Below are 23162 nucleotides of genomic sequence, written 5' to 3'. Positions count from 1 at the left end.
AGGCCAGTTGCTAGCGTCTAACCTGGAGCCCAGCTATCTCCTACATCATTGTGACCCTATTTATGACATCCTGGATGAGGCAAAGCTACACAGATAATAAGCAGAGCATGGGGTGGGGGTTTAAAGGAGTCCATGTGATACTTTAGAATGGATACCTGTCACTATGCATTTGTCTGAGCCTGCAGATGTGTATAGCCCAAGGGGTCGATTATATTCTATTTTAGTTATTTTGGGTGTAGGAGTGGAACACAATGGGACACCGCATCTGACTGTAATAGAACTACATAGAAAAACCTCACTGTGTGGGATGAGGCAAAAGGCGCTGACAACTGTGGGAAAGAGCAGAATCTGTAGACTAAAGGCAAAACGGAGCTTCATAAACAGTGGGCTTGATTTTACAGAGGTCTCTCCAGGGTGTGGCAGCTGAGAATGCTCAAACCTCTGAACATGTCATCTGGAAAGGAGCAACACACAGAAAAACGGCGGATGGTGGGCACCGGGTTCTCACTGTGGGACTGACAGCTACACATAAAGGGAGAGAGGGCCTCTGCCCTGGTGACCCTGGATCTGGGCTTCCTGGGAGGATGACGTGGGGAGTCGACTGGCTGGGGAAACGCACAGACCTCTGCACTGGGAAGGCCCTGCACAGGTAGGAACCTCACGGCCCGTGTTTCCCCCATACCCGCTGGAAACACTCAGCCCTCCATGATCTGCAAGGTGCCGATTTTAAGACATTCTTGACCCCAGGCAGGTACAGGAGTGTGACGGTCTTACTTATCCCTAAGCTGTCCCAGAAGCCCAGAGCCTGGAGCCAGGATAGGGATGCCTGGGCCTCTAACCAGCAGCTGGTTAGGAGGAGGAGCCAGTACTGAGGGCAAGAGCTCCCTGTCGTCTGTGAGCCCCAGGGCCCTGATGGGACTCATTCCCACTGGGGACATGGGCAGGGCCGGCAGTGGTTCTGTTTTCCCCAGGAACCCTTTGATGAAAAGGCTTCCTGGGTGGCTCAGTGGTAAAGAACCCATCTGCCAATGCAGGAGACACAGGAGAAGGGGATTCGATTCCCGGGTTGGGGAGATTCTCTGGAGGAGGAAATGGCAGCCCACTCCAGTATTCTTGCCTGAAAAATTCCAAGGGCAGGGGAGCCTGGTGGGCTACAGTCCACAGGGTCAGACATGACTGAGCATGGTCACATGCCCTTTGATGAAACCATGCAACACTGGGCTCAGAAATCTCCTGATAGAGTTTCAGACTCTGACAGGGGGTTTTATAGGAACAGAGAAAGAAGCTGAGCTCCTGACAGGCAGCCCTTTCTGGCTCTGAGTTGATTTCACCAGGACTGCACCACAGTCACCAGCGTAGAGTCTGCTATGACCCACATGCCCCGGCCCAGCCTCTCCTCTTCCTGTGACAATTCCAGTGACATTTCCAGCCTGGACCCTCTCCCAGACCAGGTGCATCTGTCCAGCCACCGCATCCCCATCTCACCTTGAGGGCCAAGAGGCCTCACAGAGGACTGTGATCCTGCTACTTCCACACCCAGGAGGCAGCCCGATCTCCCCTGGTTGCTGAGTCCAGACACCCAGGGCCTCCCAGTCTCCCACTTCCTTGTGCCCCAGTGACTGCCAGTTCCCCCTCCAGAGCCTATGGCCAGTCCCCACACTGATTTCCCTCTAGGGCCACAACCTTGGCTCAAGCCTGATCCCTCCATCAGGCCCTAACAAAGCTCCCTGCCCCCACGGTGACTCTTACACCCCATCTCAACATGGTCTTTCTGAAGCATAAGCTGTGGAACCACATGCTGGGGTCATAGGGCAATATTTCCAGAATTAGCTAAGCTCCATGGCAACCACTGTCATGGGCCATTCTGTTTGTCATTTGTCATTCTGTCCCTTGGACTTCCCTGGTGGTTCAGATGGTAAACTGTCTGCTTACAATGCAGGAGACCCAGGTTCAATCCCTGGGTTGGGAAGATGTCCTGGAGAAGGAAATAGCAACCCACTCCAGTATTCTCGCCTGGAAAATCCCATAGACAGAGGAGCCTGGTAGGCTACAGTCTATGGGGTCGTGAAGAGTCGGACACGACTGAGCGACTTCACTTCACTTTTCACTTCACATTCTGTCCCTAAATAGCAAGTTCCAATCTCCATATTAGGCAAGGTGGGCAATCAAAAGACCCCCAACCAATGAGAACACCATCCCATCTCATAGGAACTTTCTTTGTCCTGAGACTATAACAATTGCCTCAAGCCCACGAAAGAGATCAGCTCTTCCTGGTCAGTCAGGAAGTCTGCCTGCTGTCTCATCAGTGGCCCTCCCTATCTCAGTCTTCTTTTCTCAGCAAATTCTCTCTTCTAAAATACTGTCTGCTCTGCCTGTGTGTCTCTCTGTCTCTCTCCCTGCCATGTAAGGACACAGTGTTGCACATCTTATCCTTTGCTTATCCTCACAACACTCCCTTCCCCTTGTAGTTACATACCAGAAAGGCCACAGAGTCACTGAACTGCTAGACTCAATTACTGGGCTATTGACACCAGCCTAGGACTGTTTTTGTCAAGATCCTAACACCTCTGTTCCTCATCACTAAGTCCTGACTCCAATAAGTCCTCATCTTATATAAGCCCATGGACTCCTCATAGGAAGGGGCACAGTTCTCGAAGCATGACCCTATGGGGTTCCCCTCTCCACTGGCTGGAAATTTCTTTTAGGAAGTTCTATGTTCTGTAATTTCAGAGTTAAATTATTATGCCTTCAAAGTTTGTATAAGGCATTCAGCACAGACCTTTTTCAATTTATAAATCGAGCCAAAGCAAAACTTCAATTTTTAAATAGGACGTTCTGGGATGGCCAGAGTACGGTAAAGCTGAGGAAGTCAGGCCCTTTTTGCCTCAGTTCACTTCAGTCACTCAGTCGTGTCTGACTCTTTGCTACCCCATGGACTGCAGCACACCAGGCCTCCCTGTCCATCACCAACTCCTGGAGCTTACTCAAACTCATGTCCATTGAGTCAGTGATGCCATCCAACCATCTCATCCTCTGTCATCCCCTTCTCCTCCTGCCTTCAATCCTTCCCAGCATCAGGGTCTTTCTCAGTGAGTCAGTATTCGCATCAGCTGGCCAAACTATTGGAGCTTCAACTTCAGCATCAGTCTTTCCAATGAATATTCAGGGCTGATCTCTTTTAGGATATACTGGTTGGATCTCCTTGCAGTCCGAGGGACTCTCAAGAGTCTTCTCCAACATCACAGTTCAAAAGCGTCAATTCCACGGTGCTCAGTTTTTCTATGGTCCAACACTCACATCCATACATGAGTACAGGAAAAAACCGTAGCTTTGACTAGACAGACCTTTGTCAGCAAAGAATGTCTCTTCTTTTTAATGTGCTGCCTAGGTTGGTCATAGCTTTTCTTCCAAGAAGGAAGCGTCTTTTAATTTCATGGCTGCAGTCACCACCTGCAGTGATTTTGGAGCTCAAGGAAAAAAAAAAAAAAAAACACTCTCACTGCTTCCATTGATTCCTCATCTATTTGCCATGAAGTGATGGGACCGACGGAGAAGGCAATGGCACCCCACTCCAGTACTCTTGCCTGGAAAATCCCATGGACGGAGGAGCCTGGTAGGCTGCAGTCCATGGGGTCGCTAAGAGTCGGACATGACTGTACGACTTCACTTTCACTTTTCACTTTCGTGCATTGGAGAAGGAAATGGCAACCTACTCCAGTATTCTTGCCTGGAGAATCCCAGGGATGGCGGAGCCTGTGGACTGCCGTCTATGGGGTCGCACAGAGTCGGACACGACTGAAGCGACTTAGCAGCAGCAGCAGCAGCAGATGGGACCGAATGCCAAGATTTTCGTTTTGTGAATGTTGAGTTTTAAGCTAGCTTTTTCATTCTCCTCTTTCACTTTCATCAAGATGCTATATAGTTCTTCGTTTTCTGCCATAAGGGTGCTGTCATCTGCGTAACTGAGGTTATTCAGGCAGCCTCTCCCTCTCCTGGTGCTGGGAAGCCCAGTTCCAGCCTCGTGCCTGAGGATGCAGCCTTCTAACGCCTAAGAACCCCCAGCAGTGCACTGTGGACCCTGAAGGGACTCGTCTGGAAGGGCTGTTTGTGAGATGCTGTAGGGGGAAAGGAGTGCGACTCAGGCCCTGTCTTCTTTGCTCAGGCACATCCCACTCATTTATTGCACAGCCCAGGAAGCCAGCTGGCCCTAAGGCTCCTCTTGCCCCCAGGATCCAAAGGTGGGCATGGGAAAGTGCTGCCACCTTGTGGCCATTGTCTGTAACTACAACATAACCACAGGCACCTCGGCCCAATCCACAAGGCCTCGGCTTCCCTTCCAGCCAGCTGCCCCCAGGGAATGGCAGCTGATGTTCAGGAAGCCAACTGCCAAAGGAAAATCGCCCTCACACCCTTAAAGCAGAAGAAAGAAAGAAAAAAACAGCACAGACGCACTCAACCTCCCCCACCAAACAAGGCGCTCAGCATCCCTGATTACCGCAGGAATGCCAATCGAAAGGACAATGGGAAGTCACATTGCAACACTCACAAATGCCAACATGGCAAGGCTATAGGAAATCAACGCGGCAGAGAGTCTGGAGGAAGAAGGACCTCCCTGGACTGTGGGTGGGAGCGCCCATTGACAGCAGCCGCTAGAAGGGAGACGGCAGACTCTGAACGCCTGAAAGAAACACTCTCAAGTCAGGCCTTATGTCATTCCCGCACCTTGGCCTGTATCCTGAGAGCTCCATCGATCAAAAGGCACATGCACTCCAACAGACCGCCAGCACTGCTTCCTTCAGGAGCCTAGATGCGCAACCTGCAAAATCCCCAACGAGAGACTGAAGCTTAAAGAAAACGTCGCACACAGATCCGGTAGACGGTTTCTCACTCACAGAAAAAATGATACGGAAAGTAGGGAACTCCAACCCTGGGAGACACGGATGGATGGCCCATGAAGGATCAGAGGCCAAGAGGAGTCAGGCAGGCAGAGGAAGAACTGGGTATATGAGATCTAGTCTAGGTCAAGTGAGGACAGACATAGAAGGCAACAAATTGACATCCCAGAGAGAGATGCTGAGAATTCAAAGTCAAAAAAAGGGTTTCGGAAAGAAAGAAAGAGCACGGCCTGGAACAAACTGGCGGATAAGCACCCAAAGCGAAAGCAGATCTGTACGTGCAATGAATCACCCACGTGGGCTGTACCCTTTCCTCCTCCCTTCCATCCACACAGACATACAACTCTGTAGCGCTAAGAGATGATCCGCACCAGTTATCTGTGATCTTCCTGCTTTCCACTGGCAAAAAAAAAAAAAAAAGGTACCTGAGGTAGAAAAGGCATGAAGACTTGATGCTCACCAATCTGCTCAAACTCCTAAGGCAGATAGTCCCCCTAATACCATAGAGAAAACCCATAGATGACTTCATACCTGAATCAGGCGACTGTGCAGTGACAACCGTCACAGCAGGTCAATTGGACTATGCTGTGGGTAGTATTGGCAAGATGGTAAAGAAAAGGGAAGGAAAGCAGTGTCTACTGTATGATGTTCGACCTCCCTAACTTGGGACGCTACCGCATCCCTGGAGGCCGAGCAGGCTTGAGTCCCTCTGCTGAACTGGGATGGGGTCAAAACAGTCTGGCAGTGAACAATTTTTAAAGGTTTAGTGTGTGCTGTGTCAGGCTGGGACAAAATTACATTGTGGGATCGAGGCTGCTAGGAATTTCAAGGCAAAATTAAGCCAGTCTTCACCTCTGCTGGTCCTTGGGATCTTAGCTCAAGTCTCCTTCCTGACAATGCTGCCTCCTGCCATAGAAGCACCCTCAGTAGTGTACTGTGGACCCTGAAACGATGAGTCTGGATTGGGTGTTTGTGTGATGCTTTATGGGGAAAGAGTAGTGAGACTCGAGGCCTTTTCTGTTTGTTCAGGTAGAATCCAGATAGATAGTTCAGAATCCAAAAACACAGAAAACTAATTAAACTGATCACAACAACCACAACCTTGTCTAATTCAAAGAAACGATGAGCCATGCCATGTAGGGCCACCCGAGACAGATGGGTCATGGTGGAGAGTTCTGACAAAATGTAGTCCACCGGAGAAGGGAATGGCAAACCACTTCAGTATTCTTGCCTTGAGAATCCCATGAACGGTATGAAAAGGCAAAAAGATAGGACATTGAAAGATAAACTCCCCAGGTCAGTAGGTGCCCAACATGCTACTGGAGAAGAGGAGAGAAATAGCTCCAGGAAGGATGAAGAGATGGAGCCAAAGTGAAAACAATGCCCAGTTGTGGATGTGACTGGTGATGGAAGTAAAGTCCCATGCTATAAAGAGCAATATTGCATAGGAACCTGGGATGTTAGGTCCATGAATCAAGGTAACTTAGAAGGGTCAAACAGGGGATGGCAAGAGTGAACATCAACATTTTAGGAATCCATGAACTAAAATGGACTGGAATGGGCGAATTTAACTCAGATGACCATTATATCTACTACTGTGGGCAAGAATCCCTTAGAAGAAATGGAGTAGCCCTCATAGTCAACAGAAGAGTTGGAAATGCAGTACTTGGGTGCAGTCTCAAAAAGGACAGAATGATTTCTGTTCATTTCCAAGACAAACCATTCAATATCACAGTTCCAAGTCTAGGCCCCAACCAGTAATGCTGAAGAAGCTGAAATTGAATTATTCTATGAAGACCTACAAGATGTTCTAGAACTAACACCCAAAAAAGATGTCCTTTTCATCATAGGGGACTGGAATGCAAGGGCAAAATTGGCCTGGGAATACAAAATGAAGCAGGGCAAAGGCTAACAGAGTTTTGCCAAGAGAACGCACTGGTCATTGCAAACACCCTCTTCCAACAACACAAGAGAAGACTCTACAAATGGACATCACCAGATGGTCAATACCAAAATCAAATTGATTATATTCTTTGCAGCCAAAGATGGAGAAGCTCTATACAGTCAGCAAAAACAAGACCGGGGGCTGAGTATGGCTCCGATCATGAACTCCTTATTGCCAAATTCAGACTTAAATGGAAGAAAGTAGGGAAAACCATTAGACCATTCAGGTATGACCTAAATCAAATCCCTTACGATTCTACAGTGGAAGTGAGAAATAGATTCAAGAGATTAGATCTGATAGACAGAGTGCCTGAAGAACTATGGATGGAAGTTCATGACATTTGACAGGAGACAGGGATCAAGACCTTACCCAAGAAAAAGAAATGCAAAAAGGCAAAATAGTTGTCTAAGGAGGCCTTACAAATAGCTGTGAAACGAAAAGAAGTGAAAGGAAAAGCAGAAAAGGAAAGATATACCCATTTGAATGCAGAGTTCCAAAGAATAGCAAGCAGATAAGAAAGCCTTCCTCAGGGATCAATGCAAAGAAATAGAAGAAAACAATAGAATGGGAAAGACTAGAGATCTCTTCAAGAAAATTAGAGATACCAAGCGAACATGTCATGCAAAGATGGGCACAATAAAGGACAGAAATGGTATGGACCTCACAGAAGCAGAAGATATTAAGAAGAGATGGCAAGAATACACAGAAGAACTATACAAAAAAGATTTTCATGACCCAGATAACCACGATGGTGTGATCACTCACCTAGAGCCAGACATCCTGGAATGTGAAGTCAAGTGGGCCTTAGGAAGCATTGCTACAAAAAACTAGTGGAGGTGATAGAATTCCAGTTGAGCTATTTCAAATCCTAAAAGATGATGCTTTGAAAGTGCTGCACTCAATATGCCAGCAAATTTGGAAAACTCAGCAGTGGCCACAAGACTGGAAAAGGTCAATTTTCATTCCAATCCCAAATAAGAGCAATGCCAAAGAATGCTCAAACTGCCACACAATTGTACTCATCTCACATGCTAGCAAAATAATGCTCAAAATTCTCCAAGCCAGGCTTCAACAGTACATGAACCATGAACTTCCAGATGTTCAAGCTCGATTTAGAAAGGCAGAGGAACCAGAGATGAAATTGCCAACATCAATTGGATCATAGAAAAAGCAAGAGAATTCCAGGAAAACATCTCCTTTATTGATTAAGCCAAAGCCTTTGACTGTGCGGATCACAACAAAATGTGGAAAATTCTTCAAGAAATGGGAATCCCAGACCACCTGAACTGTCTCCTGAGAAATCTGTATGCAGGTCAAGAAGCAACAGTTAGAACCAGACATGGAATAATGGACTGGCTCCAAATGGGGAAAGGAATACGTCAAGGTTGTACATTATCACCTTGCTTATTTAACTATATGCAGAGTACATCGTGTGAAATGCTGGGCTGGATGAAGCTCAATCTGGAATCAAGATTGCCGGGAGAAATATCAATAACCTCAGATACACAGATGACACCACCCTTTTGGCAGACAGTGAAGAAGAACAAAAGAGCTTCCTGATGAAAGTGAAAGAGGAGAGTGAAAAAGCTGTCTTAAAATTCAACATTCAAAAAACAAAGATCATGGCATCTGGTCCCATCACTTCATGGCAAATAGATGCGGAAACAATGGAAAAATAACAGACTTTATTTTTCGGGGCTCCAAACTAACTGCAGATGGTGGCTGCAGCCATGAAATTATAAGATGCTTGATCCTTGAAAGAAAAGTTATGACCAACCTAGATAGCATATTAAAAAGCAAAGACAATATTTTGCCAACAAAAGTCCATCTAGTCAAAGCTATGGTTTTTCCAGTAATCATGTAAGGGTGTGAGAGTTGGACCATAAAGAAAGCTGAATGCCAAAGAATTGATGCTTTTGAACTGTGCTGTTGGAGAAAACTCTTGAGAGTCCCTTGGACTGCAAGGAGACCAAACAAATCAATCCTAAAGGAAATCAGTCCTGAATATTCTTTAGGACTAATACCGAAGCTGAAACTCCAATACTTTGGTAACATGGTGCGAAGAACTGACTCATTGGGAAAGACCCTGATGCTAGGAGAGATTGAAGGCAGGAGGAGAAGGGGACGACAGAGGGTGAGATGGTTGGATGGCATCACCGACTCAATGGACATGAGTTTGAGCAAGCTCTGGGCATTGGTGATGGACAGGGAAGCCTGGCCTGCTGCGGTCCATGGGGTCACAAAGAGTCAGACATGACTGAGCAACTGAACAACAAGATGTGCTGCATGTATACGGTAGACTATTTCTCACTCATATAAAACTGCCACTGAAGTTGGGGAATTATGACACTGGTAGTCACAGGGATGGCGTTTGAAGGATCACACACTAAGGCAGAGGTAGAACATGGTGTATGAGGTAAACTAAAAAAAAGATGTACAAGTCAACCAATTTCCAATTCTGAAAGAGACTCTGAGAATTCAAATCAAACAAATGGTTCCAGAAAAAAATTGAAGTGAAGGGATGGGATGCATTAGGAGGTCCATACCTAAATTGACAAGAAATCAATATACGTAACAAGTAACCCACAAGGAAAATCCTCTGCCTTCCTTCCTTCATTCCTTCCTTCGACGTATGCACAGAAATCTTTGTCTCTAAGAGATAATTCATAAAATTTATCTCCTATCTTTCTGTTTATAATCACAGAAAACTGTATCTGATATAAATAACTCACAAGGACCTGATGCTCACCCCTCTGCTCAACCTTCTAAGGCAAAAAGTCGGGGGAAAAAAAGTAGAGATTTCATAGATAACTTGTATTCCAGTCCCTATGATGAAAAGGACATCTTTTTTTGGTCTTAGTTCTGGCAGGTCTTGTAGGTCATCATAGAATTGGTATTTCAGCTTCTTCAGCATTAGAGGTTGGGGCATAGACTTGGATTACTTTGATATTGAATGAGTTGCCTTGTAAATGAACAGAGTCCATTCTGTTGTTTTTGAGACTGCAGCTAAGTATTGCATTTCACATTCTTTTGTTGACTATCAGGGCTACTCCATTTCTTCTAAGGGATTCTTGCCCACAGTAGTGGATATAATGGTCATCTGAATTAAATTCACTCATTCCCATCCATCTTAGTTCACTTATTCCTCAAATGTTAACGTTCACTCTTGCCATCTCCTTCTTGACCACATCTAAGTTACCTGGATTCATAGACCTAACATTCCAGGTTCCTATGCAATATTGCTCTTTACAGCATCAGACTTTACTTCCTCCCCCAGACAAACCCACAACTGTTTCCATTTTGACTTTAGCCTTTTCATTCCTTCTGGATTTATTTCTTCACTCTTCTCCAGTAGCACATTGGGCACCTACCAACTAGGCGAGTTCATTTTTCAGTGTCATATCTGTTTGTCTTTTCATACTGTGCAGCTGAATATTAAATGCCAGCTGAATTGCTAGGCAGTTAATATTCAGGAAGATCCAGGTTTTTGTAGTTGTTCAGTTGCTAAGTCATGTCTGACTCTTTGTGAACCCATGGGCTGCAGCACGCTAGGCTTCCCTGTCCCTCACTGTCTCTGGGAGTTTGCTCAAACTCACGTCTGTCGAGTGGGAAAAGCCGTCCAACCACCTCATCCTCTGCTGCCCCTTCTCCTCCCATCCTCAATCTTTTCTAGCATCAGGGTCTTTTCCAATGAGTTGACTCTTTGCCTCAGGTGGCCAAAACATTGGAGCTTCAGCTTCAGTCCTTCCACTTCCAATGAATATTCAGGGTTGATTCCACAAGAACTTTCTCTCCAACACATACAAATTAGTAGTACACCTCAGCTAAAAAAAAAAAAAAAAAAAAAAAAACCTCAACAAAAAAAATCAGCTAAAGGTCTAAATGCATGTTTCTCTAAAGAAGTCATAGAGACGGTCATAAAGCACATGAAAAGATGCTCAGCATCACTAGTTCTTTGAGAAAGGCAAATCAAATGTACAATGAGGCATCACCTCACATTGGTCAGAATGGCCACATCAAAAACCTACAACAATAAATTCTGCAGAGGGTGTGGAGAGAAAGAAACCCTCCTGCACTGTTGGTGGGAATGTAAACTGGTACAGCAATTAGGGAGAACATTATGGTGGTTCTTTTAAAAACTAAACATAGAAGTACCCGGTGACCCAGAAATCCAACACCTAGAAGGAGATCCAGAAAAAAAAGCAACATTTTAAAAGACACCCGCACTCCATAGACCACGGCAGCGCCGGGTCAACAGTCAAGACAGGGGAGTGACTTCAGTGAGCAAGGACAGACAGACGGACACAGAGAATGAGGCACATCCACAGCCAAGACAGGGGGCAACTTAAGTGAGCAAGGACAGACAGACGGATACAGAAAATGAGGCACATATACACAATGCAATATTGCTCAGACATAAAGAAGGATGAAATAACACCATTTCCAGTTACAGGGAAGAAACTAGAGGTGATCAAACTAAGTGAAATAACTGAGAAAGGGAAAGTCAGATAATAGAGAGTATCACTTCTGTGGAATCTAAAAATGGATACAAATGAACGTCATTACAAAAGGCAAACAGTTTCACAGACTCAGAAACGTATGGAAAGGTGGCCAAATGGAAAGGTGGCAGGGGTGGGGGAGTAATTAGCTGGCACAGACCAAGATGTACATGTCAAAATGGGTGCAGTTGTTGTTGTTTAGTTGCTCAGTCGTGTCTGACTCTTTGCAACCCCATGGACTGTAGCCGGCCAGGCTCCTTTGTCCTTGGGAGTCTCTAGGCAAGAATACTGGAGTGGTTTGCCATTTCCTTCTCCAGGGGATCTTCCCAACCCAGGGATTGAGCCCAGGTCTCCTGAAGGTCTCCTGCATTGCAGGTGGATTCTTTTACCACTGAGCGAGCAGGGAAGCCATAAAACAGGTGCTGAAGGGCTCTAAATAGTCACAAGTTTGACAGGGCTTTAAATGCCATCTGCCCTCAAGAAATGTCCCAGGTATTTCATCAGAAAAGAATTCCAAACAGGGCCAAGATTCAAGAAGCCATTTTCAAGAGGTAAATTGTACTCACAAAGTATAAAATAATAAAAGCACGTGGAAAGATACTCCACACCAATCATTATTAAATCAATGCCAATCAAAACTACCATAAGGTATCACCTCATGCTGGTCACAATGGCCATCATCAAAATGATCTACAAAGAATAAGGATAACATAAATAAATAAAATAAAAGATCTGCAAAGAATATACAGAAAATGAAATCCTCCTACAATCTTTTTGAGAATGTACATGGTGAAGCCACTATGGAAAACAGCAATGAAGCTTCCAAGAAACACAAGACATAGAGGTATCATATGACCCTGCAATCCCACTCATGGCCTTAGGTCCAGAGAAAGTGAAGGGAAATTAGCTCAGTCGTGTCTGACTCTTTGCAACCCCATGGACTATACAGTCCATGGAATTCACTAGGCCAGAACACTGGAGTGGGTAGCCTTCCCCTTCTCCAGGGGATCTTCCCAACCCAGGGATCAAACCGAAGTCTCCCTCATTGCAGGCAGATTCTTTACCAGCTGTGCCACAAGGGAAGCACAGGTCCACAGAAAATCACCATTCAAAATGACACGTGCCCCTTGATTTTCAGGGCAGCACTATTTCAATAGGCAAGACATGGAATCCACCGAAAGGTCCACTGACAGAATAATGAAGACTAGAGGGTATATGTATACACTGGAATACTACTCAACCATAAAACAGAATGAAATAAGGATGCTGTCAGCAGCATGGATGGACTAAGAAATCATCACAGTAAGTGAGGGAACTCAGAGAGAAAGATAAGTATCATGAGATATCACTTACAGGTGTAATCTATAAATTCATACCAATGACTTAATGTACAAAACAGACTTCACAGCCTGAGAAAATCAAACTATGATTATCAAAAGAAAGTTCGAAAGAAGGGATAATGAAGAGTTTAGGATTAACTATACACACTAATATCTAACAAATTAATAATCAAATAGGACCTAGTGAATAGAACAGGGATCTCTATTGAACAGACTGTAATAATCTATACAAGGAAAAAAATGGAAAAAGAATAGATACTCTTCTATGTAAAATCAAATTAAGTTCCTGTACTGCTAAAACTAACAAAACAATGGAAATCAACTTGACTCCAATAGAAAATAAAAATTGAATTACCTGAAATCTATCCGGGGAACCCCAGACAGTGGCAACCCTGTAGATTAGATATGTGATATGCTATGACATTAATATGACACCACCAAAGGTTTTCACTCAGCAGAACACAGAGCAGCAACCCATTCAAAGGTGCTTGACTTCATGTGAATGTCCCAAGATGAAGAGAACAAAAAGGACCACAGGTTAATCAGGACAACACCCTCAATTCAGATGTTGGGAGTCTCCGAGGGTCAAGAGCAGACACAGGGTCTCCGAGTACAGGATCCGGACTCACGTGGATGGGGTGAGACCCACACAATCCCCGGACCCTGCATCTGGGGTTGCATGACTCTTGGTTAGGACACCAGGTCTCTGCTGGTTGGGCCCCTAAGGCAGAAACGAGTGGGTTCCTGGAAACTCCTAGGATGGTAGAAAGAAGCGTAGAGTCTCCTCTCCTCACACTTGTCCCAGGGAAGTCCTCCTCTCCCACCCTTCAGTTCTGTCTGATACTGTTTTTACAGCTGTCACGATAATGTTGAACACACTACCTTGGTTCCAGCAGGCTCGGTCCTTCGTTTTCTCACTGGGGTGTTGAGAAAACACACCGGGCGCGGGGCTAGGAGAGGAGGGGCAGGTCTGGTCTCTGCTGAGCAGGGACGGCCGAAGGGAAGGTGATCACAGCAGCAATCTCACCTGCTGCCCGTTGGTTTTCTGCCTCATCCCAGTACCCTGGAATCAATTTACCAGGTGACCCTGCCTTCCTACTCAAACTGAATGTGCTGGAAAATGGGACTAATTACCAGGTAGCCCACCTGAGGTGTCTCCGTGAGCCCCAGGGCAGGTGAACCTGGCAGGAGGAAAGACTAAGAGCCCTACTGCGGCCCTGACCCCTGGGAGAGCCTCTGAACCCCACTCAGAGGAGGGCACGTTACCCAGAGGAGCCCACCTCAGCTCCAGACCCCAGGCCTCTGAGCACTGACATTCAGACACAGGCACGGAGTTTTCCAGGACAGAGGACGGGCCCAGTCTGCACCCAGGTCTCCACATCCTAGTGCACACAAAACATGGCCAGTGTCAGTATTCTCACACTATTTCAATAGGCAAGACACGGACTCATTGTAGAAAGAAGGCAGTCTTATCTAAACATAATCAGTGAAGACGGGATTGAAAATCAAGGTGTTCATCATTCAGACATATCTGACTGTTTGTGACCACATGGACTGTAGCCCTCCAACCTCCTCTGTCCATGAGATTCTCCAGGCTAGAATACTGGAGTCTGTTGCCATTCCCTTCTCCAGGGGATCTTCCCGATCCAGAGATCAAACCCAGGTGTCCTGCGCTGCATGCAGATTCTTTACTATCTCAGCCACCAGGGAAGCCCCTAGACAAGACTTGCTGCTGATTTAGGGAGGTCTAAATCTACCATGTAGACAGAATGTGGTCAGGTTTAAACTGGCATAAGGTTGCTCTCCCTGGAGGCACAGGTCATACACATGCAGGATCTCTCATCATTGGACAGGGGCCTCACCTTCCTGTGGGAACTAGCAAGTAAGTTTCTTAAAGAAAAAATCATCACTGGGCTCCACATGTCACCCACATCAGGAAACTGAAAGAATCTTTGTCATTAAACACTTCAACGGCAAAACCAAATCGTTACCAGTGTCTTTGGGCACATGGTGGTCAGGATCCAGGGGAGATTCAGGGATTTCTTAGAGTTGAGCCCAGGGTCCTGTACAGATAGACAGAAAGTGTCCTGATTTCATCATCCAAGGCTTCCAGGAGGAGGCAGCCACACTGGAAGCCTTCTAGAAAAGGATATTCTTTATCAGAATAAAAATTGCTGAAATTGAAAGCATATTAGTTATTATTTGCCAACCTAAAATATTCTTAAAAGCCTGGCCCCCAAATCTTTGTGGTTCCCACCGGTTCCTTTGTGTTCAGATTGTCAGGGTAGAAACAATCCATCATTTCAAATTAGTTTCTTCTAATTCTGTTATTTGCTATTATATGAAGGAAAGGTCACACTTGAAAAAATACATAGGAAAATTCCTGCAAAAAGATTGAGTCAAGGAGCCCATAAGCTACATGAACTCTGCCTTCTGACAGTTTCAATTTCAAAGACTGAGGGCAGAAGAAGAGGGGACGACAGAGAACAAGATGGTTAGATGGCATCACCGACCTAATGGACAGGAGTTTGAGCAAACTCTGGGAGATGGTGAAAGACAGGGAAGCCCAGCGTGCTGAAATCTATGGGGTTGCAAAGAGTTGGACACGACTGAGTGACTGAACAGCAACAAGCTTCAATTTTCTGCCTGGAGAAATGTGACAAAATAGGCATCCTGATTTTGTCACTTCTCTGTTCAAACTCTGCTAAAATGAAATTGATATTCATATCAACATGTAAGAATTTCTGAGTTTTGAGATGTCACACCAAGGTAAGAGGTGCTGGTGAAAATAGAACGCTACTGGTAGGCAAAACATTCTTAAAGCTTTGTTTCAAATTGGATTTGAAAACACTACACGAAATACAACACTACATGGCTACATGAAGTATGAACCAGGAGTCTAAATATAGCAGGCAATATGTAAAAGCAAATTTGATATCCCCTATGTGAGAGTAAAAGCTACTGGTTTTTGCAGCAGTCATGTACGGATGTGAGAGTAGGACCACAAAGAAGGCAGAGCACCGAAGAACTGATGCTTTCAAACTGTGGTGCTGGAGAAGACTCTTGAGAGTCCCTTGGACTGCAAGGAGATCAAACCAGTCAATCCTAAAGGAAATCAGTCCTGAATATTCATAGGAAGGACTGATGCTGAAACCAAAGCTCCCATCCTTTGGCCACCTGATGTGAAGAGCCGACCCACTGGAAAAGACTCTGATGCTGGGAAAGATTGAAGGCAAATGGAGAAGGGAACAACAGAGGAAGAGATGGTTGGATGGCATCACCAATTCAACGGACAGCAGTTTGAGCAATCTCCAGGAGATGGTGAAGGACAGGGGTTCCTGGCATACTGCAGTCCACCTGGTCACAAAGAGTCAGACACAACTTAGCAACTGAACAGCAACAACAACGTGAGAGTAAATGTTTCTTGTCAGATCTGCAGCTGGTATGTGCAAATTGGTTTAGAACACTCTCCAACATAGATTGTCTCTAAGTCTGATTAAGTGTGTCACAAGAGCATGAATCAAAAGATGATGTATTCATTCCAGGATGGAATAGAATGTTACTTTCAACAGTCTGTAAAACTTACCCAGAGTCTGTAATCCACTCAAGATTTCAAATAATAAAACATTTACCTGAAATTTAAAGCCTCTTGGAAAGTTGTGTTGTAAACATTTCATAGATTTCTTTTCATAATCATTTTTCACAGTGATAACACTTGAACTCCTCAGTTGCTGATGTTGGTACCAAGATAAACTTGTCCTCATGGGTGTGGGAGATAAAGTTGATCCATTGTGATTGTTCTCTGGTCAAATGACTCTCGCAATTTCTAATTATGTTCTACATTCACAATATTTTTTTTTATATCCATCAAAGTCTACTTCTCAGATCTTCATATATACCAAATAATAGATACCTGGTGAGTTCAGATTATATTAAACACTCTTTCCATAGCTTTTCCCATGTCAGTTGAATCAGAACAAGGTGAAGCAGGGAGAAGAGTTGAAATTTTCCATGATTTCTAAGGCCTCTAAAAAAACATTAGACAGAAATCCTAGCCTTTACTGGTCTATAGGAAAGAATCACAATGTGCCTTTTTCGTGAAATTGCAACAATTGACTAACTAGAGTTGCAATAAGTTAGAATTATGCTTGGAATGATTTGAGTTGAAACAGTTTGGATGTGGGCATGTGAGGATATATGTAGGATGATACATACTTAAGGAGGTATCAACAAGTATGAATCCATAAATTGATGAGGTATACTTTGTAAACAAAGATGACACATTTAACTTGTTTTCACTATCTGACCCTTCCAGAATTTGCCATCATCTACTGACTCCCCTGTGGACTTGGTTTATTGCCACCAGATTAAAACTAGTTACAGGAATCGTGGTTAGCTTTGTTCTCTTTGTTTGAAATTGTTTATGTTTCTCTCTCCTAGGATGTTCCTATAAATGCCACTATCTGTATCACTTACTTTGTCTATAAGGTTGTCTCTTGCATTTTCCACTGTGTAACCATCTTCCATGTATACAGATATTTATATGTCTATGTATATAAATATCTATGTCTATATGTATCTATAATAGATATTTATATCTGTATGTGGCGTGCTGCGATTCATGGGGTCACAAAGAGTCGGACACGACTGAACGACTTAACTGAACTGAACTGAACATAGATATTTATGTCTATATGTACATAGATATTTATATGTCTATGTATATAGATATTTATGTTTCTGTGTATCTAGGTATTTATATATCTATATATCTATGCATACAGACATTTATATATCTATGTACCTAGACATATCACTATCAGTCTGGACATTTATGTATCTATGTACCTAGACATTTATAACTATGTACACTTCAGTTCAGTTCAGTTCAGTCGCTCAGTCGTGTCCAACTCTCTGTGACCCCATGAACTGCAGCACACCAGGCCTCCCTGTCCATCACCAACTCCCGGAGTCTACCCAAACCCATGTTCATCGAGTTGGTGATGCCATCCAACCATCTCATCCTCTGTCATCCCCTTCTCCTCCCGCCCCCAATCCTACCCAGCATTAGGGTCTTTTCCAATGAGTCAACCCTTCGCATGAGGTGGCCAAAGTATTGGAGTTTCAGCTTCAACATCAGACCTTCCAATGAACACCCAGGATTGATCTCCTTTAGGATGGATTGACTGGATCTCCTTGCAGTCCAAGGGACTCCCAAGAGTCTTCTCCAACACCACAGTTCAAAAGCATCAATTCTGCGGCGCTCAGCTTTCTTCACCGTCCAACTCTCACATCCATACATGAGCACTGGAAAAACCATAGCCTTGACTAGATGGACTTTTGTTGGCAAAGTAATGTCTCTGCTTTTAAATATGCTATCTAGGTTGGCCATAACCTTCCTTCCAAGGAGTAAGCGTCTTTTAATTACATGGCTACAGTCACCATCAGCAGTGATTCTGGAGCCCAAAAAAATAAAGTCTGACACTGTTTCCACTGTTTCCCCATCTATTTCCCATGGAGTGATGGGACCAGATGCCATGATCTTAGTTTTCTGAACGTTGAGCTTCAAGCCAACTTTTTCACTCTCCTCCTTCACCTTCATCAAGAGGCTCTTTAGTTCTTCTTCACTCTCTGCCATAAGGGTGGTGTCATCCGCATATCTGAGGTTATTGATATTTCTTCCGGCAATCTTGATTCCAGCTTGTGTTTCCTCCAGCCCAGCGTTCCTCATGATGTACTCTGCACATAAGTTAAATAGGCAGGGTGACAATATACAGCCTTGACGGACTCCTTTTCCTATTTGGAACCAGTCTGTTGTTCCATGTCCGGTTCTAACTGTTGCTTCCTGACCTGCATACAGGTTTTTCAAGAGACAGGTCAGATGGTCTGGTATTCCCATCTCTTTCAGAATTTTCCACAGTTTATTGTGATCCACACAGTCAAAGGCTTTGGCATAGTCAATAAAGCAGAAATAGATATTTTTCTGGAACTCTCTATGTACACTTATGTATACACAAATAGATGTTTTACCAGTGTAACAGGGCCTGGAGAAAAGGGAACGCTCCTACCAAAAGAGTCAGACATGACTAGGCGACTGAACAATAAAATAGAAAATACACTCGGTTCACCTGCCACCAACAACACATAGTATCTCAGTGTTACTACAATATAAAATAAAGATTCATTTAAAAAAAGAATGCCGAAGGGGACGTCCCTGCAGTTCAGTGGTTAAGGTTCTGTGCTGCCAATGCAGAGGGCGAAGGTTCGATCCTTGGGCAGGGAACTAAAGATCCCACAAGCCGCATGGAATGGCCAATAAATAAATAAAATTATTAAAATAAATAAATAAGAATGTTCAGGGAAGAACACAAAAGCTTTTGGGTGTTTCTTCAGGTACATTCCGTATTAAATTACAGTCCTGAGTTAAAACGAAAGCTTTCATTTCCAAGGTAATCATAACTGGCCATTAAAGAATCCTGCCGCCTTGTGGCCATTCCCTGTAATAGCAACCTTAAGAGTTTTGCTTATGAGTACCTCTTCGTTGTTCAGTCCCCAAGTCATGACCCACACTTTCCTCTCTAGGACGTGACGCTGCCTCTCACTGATCCCTGACGCCTTTCCTCTCTAGGACCTGACGCCGCCTCTCACTGATCCCTGAGGTCGTCCTCTCTAGGAGCCTGACGCCGCCTCTCAATGATCCCTGAAGTCGTCCTCTCTAGGACCTGACGCCGCCTTCACGGCTCTCTGGCGTCTTTCCTCTCTAGGACCTGACGCCACCTCTCACTGTTCCGTGACGTCTTTCCTCTCTAGGACGTGACGCTGCCTCTCACTGTTCCGTGCCGTCTTTCCTCTCTAGGACCTGACGAGGCCTCTCAATGATCCCTGAAGTCGTCCTCTCTAGGACCGGACGCCTCTTCTCACTGCTCTCGGTCGTCTTTCCTCTCTTGGACCTGACACCACCTCTCACTGGTCCGTGACGTCTTTCCTCTCTAGGACGTGACACCGCCTCTCACTGATCCCTGAGTTCGTCCTCTCTAGGACGTGACGCCGCCTCTCACTGCTCCCTGACGTCTTTCCTCTCTAGGACGTGACACCGCCTCTCACTGATCCCTGACGCCTTTCCTCTCTAGGACCTGACGCCGCTTCTCAATGCTCCATGACGTCTTTCTGTGACGTATTTCCTCTCTAGGACTTGACACCGCCTGTCACTGATCCCTGAGGTCCTCCTCTCTAGGACCTGACACCGCCTCTACTGATCCCTGACGTCTATCCTCTCTAGGACCTGACGCTGCCTCTCACGGCTCTGGGACGTCTTTCCTCTCTAGGACCTGACGCCGCCTCTCACTGATCCCTGTGGTCGTCCTCTCTAGGACCTCACGCCGTCTCTCAATGATCCATGACGTCGTCCTCTCTGGGACCTGACGCTCCCTCTCGCGGCTCCCTGACGTCTTTCTTCTCTAGGACCTGACGCCGCTTCTCAATGCTCCAAGACGTCTTTCTGTGACGTCTTTCCTCTCTAGAACTTGACGCCGCCTGTCACTGATCCCCGAGGTCCTCCTCTCTAGGACGTGACGCCGCCTCTCACTGATCCCTGTGGTCGTCCTCTCTAGGACCTCACGCCGTCTCTCAATGATCCTTTAGGTCGTTCTCCCTGGGACCTGACGTCTTTCCTCTCTAGGACCTGACGCCGCCTCTACTGATCCCTGACGTCTATCCTCTCTAGGACCTGACGCTGCCTCTCACGGCTCCGGGACGTCTTTCCTCTCTAGGACCTGACGCTGCCTGTGACCGGCGCTGACTCTTTTCCTGTCTCTATGCCCTGAGACGGCCCACTTCAGGTCCTCTCCACAGACCCCGTGCACTGCCACTCGTCCACTTATGACTCCCCACCCCAGGTCCGCTTGACTGCTCCCCTCAGGGTCCTCTCCGCGGACCACCCCCCACCCCCAAATTCTCTCCGTGGGTCCTCCCGCACCAGGTCGTCTCATCGGCCAGAATCGGGTCCCCAGCTCCTCTCAACGGCCCACCGCTAGTCCCCTCTCGTCACCTGCCAATGGTCCTCTCATTGGCCGACTGCTGGTCCTCACTACTCCGACATCGGTCCTCACTATGGCACGTCTCTGGACCTCACTACGACCTGACTCTGGTCCTCGCTATGCCCTTACTCTGGACCTGACTACACTTTGGTTCTGGTTCTGTGTCCTGACACTTTTCCATTCAGTTCCTTACTCTGCTGCTCACTTTGCGGTGACTCTGGTCACTACATCCTGACTTAGTTTACTCGACATCCAGACTTATTCCTTTGAGTAGGACATTTGGAACAGTCCAGACAGGATGAAGAGAGGATCGTCCTCAAGGCAGAGTTGGTCTTGGCAGCGGCTAAGGCAGTCCCTCTTCGCTGTCTGCTCCTGCCCTGGAGTTCTAATTGCCAGATAGGGTATGACTCGGTCTCGGCCTTTCCAGGCAAGAATGCCAGGTGATTTGCCCTCTAATGGAATTCTCCAACCTTCCACTCTCTTGAAAGAGGCTGGCATGGAGAAAATCTTGGAGCATCTGATCAAGTCAAAGGACCCACAGGGGCCATCCCCAAGTCATCCTGACAATGAGCATCAAATCTGATTCCAAAACACCACCTCTGTACACCTGTGCCAAACTGAATCTCAGAGATAGAGTTTCAGGTGAAGTAGAAAAGCATAGCTATACTGCTTTGCTAGCAAAGAGGGACACAGAAAACTCATGCCCTCAAAAACTACCCCCAGGCAGGAGGATTTGCTTAGTAGGAGTTTTATAGCTATGGGCTTCCCTGGTAGCTCAGCTGGTAAATAATCTGCGTGTAACGCAGGAGACCCTGGTTCAATTCTTGGGTTGGGAAGACTCCCTGGAGAAGGGGTAGGCTACCCACTTTAGTATTCTCGGGCTTCCTTGGTGGCTCAGCTGGTACGGAATCCACCTGCAATGCGGGAGACCTGGCTTTGATCTCTGGTTGGGAAGATGCCCTGAAGAAGGGAATGGCTACCCACTCCAGTATTCTGGCCTAGAGCATTCCATGGACTGTATAGTCCATGGGATCACAAAGAGTCGGACTGAGTGACTTTCACTTTATAGCAATGGTTAAAGGGCAGAGTTGTTGTAAGGATTAGGGTATGTACAGGGCCTGAACTCCCTTTGCCTGACCTCAGGTGGTCTCTTGGTGAGCTTCTCTGGAATGAAGAATGCTACAATTTTCCATTTTGCTGGAGAGGATGTTTACTTGGGTAAAAAGTTTAGAGATATTTTTGTGTGTATCCCTTTTGACAGAAACAGAACCCTGACCCAAAACAAAATACTCTTTCTTAAGTGCTCTTTCCTTCTCCCTGCATCCCCTCCCTCCCCTGATTAGCACCTCTTCCAATCTGCCCTTTGGAGCTTAGGGTAGGTCATGGAACCAGGAGTCTATTCCCAACAAAGAAACAGGGGACATGGGAAAGGCTTCTGGGCCCAGGAGCCCCACAGGGTCCTGCTTGATTTCCCTACCAGGCCCTGACCCTACACTGCACATGACCCTACACATGGCCCTGAGCTGTCCATGACGGCCTGAGCTTTCCCAAACTGTCCTCTTAACTCTCCCTAACTAAGGCCCTGATGCTGGTTTTAACAAACACCCTGACAATATCCCTGGGACAAATGGTCTAAAGTGTCTTTTACTAAGGTCTTCAAGTTTTCTCTGAGGCCCTGACCCTCTCCCTAATTAAGCCCTTAACTCTGTATTTAAGTGACGGCCTGATGCGCTCCCTCTCTCAGGCACTGAAGATGCGCCCCTGACGCACTCCCTCACTTCAGGGCACTAAGGCCTTGAAGAAGTCTCTACCTGAGGGGCTGGTACTGTCTGTAGCCAATTTTCTGACTCTTTCCCTAACTAACATCCTCATTTTGTCTCTAAATAACACCCTGAGACTCATCCTAATGCCCTGATGGTGTCCCTAATAGCCCTCAATATCCCTACTTTTGCCATGATCCTGTCTGTAACTAAGACCCTGAATATGTACTGAAGTAGGTCTCTGATGCTGTCCCTAACTAACACCCTGACACTGGTCACAACTATGAACCTGACGCTGGCCCTATTAAGGTCCTGAGATGCTGCTAAGTAACAGCCTGAACTTCTTTAAGGCCCTCAAGTTATCTCTAACTGAAGCCTTGAAACTGTCTTTAAGCCCCAGACACTGTCCCTAGCTAAGGCCCGAACTATACTTTATGAAGGCCCTAAGCCTGTCCCTAACTCTGACACTGCCCCTAATTGAGGCCATGATACTGCCCCTTATAGCCTAAGCTGTCACAAAATAACACCCTGATCCTATTACTAAGGCCCTGACTATGTCCCTAAGAAAGTCACTGAAGTGCATCTAACAGCCTGAACTATCTCTTACTTAGACCATGAAGTTATCTCTGAGGTCCTAACAAGGTCCCTAATTAAGGCCCTGTTGCTGGCCCTAACTAATGTCCTGCT

General features: G+C 45.9%; 2 long non-coding RNA genes across 2 annotated transcripts in view; one reads left to right on the top strand and one right to left on the bottom strand.

Annotated features, from left to right (window-relative positions):
* The first annotated feature begins 125 nt into the window (after positions 1-125).
* The window catches only part of LOC145530903 (uncharacterized), a 38376-nt gene continuing 15339 nt past the window's right edge, over positions 126-23162 (top strand). Inside the window, exon 1 of the long non-coding RNA XR_014072089.1 lies at positions 126-649. This is a non-coding gene — a long non-coding RNA (uncharacterized LOC145530903). The remainder of the gene's footprint in view (positions 650-23162) is intronic.
* On the bottom strand, positions 174-10691 carry LOC145530906 (uncharacterized). The gene is made up of 3 exons (XR_014072092.1): positions 8998-10691; positions 2109-2970; positions 174-576 (listed from the first exon to the last, which is right to left on the bottom strand). It is a non-coding gene; the product is annotated as an uncharacterized LOC145530906 (long non-coding RNA).

The sequence above is a fragment of the Giraffa tippelskirchi genome, chromosome 13 (genome assembly GCF_054371585.1).
Source record: "Giraffa tippelskirchi isolate mGirTip1 chromosome 13, T2T-mGirTip1v1.2.pri, whole genome shotgun sequence".
Classification (NCBI taxonomy): Eukaryota; Metazoa; Chordata; class Mammalia; order Artiodactyla; family Giraffidae; genus Giraffa; species Giraffa tippelskirchi.
The sequence above is the reverse complement of the archived record's forward strand: the minus strand, read 5'-3'. Positions and strand labels throughout refer to the sequence as shown.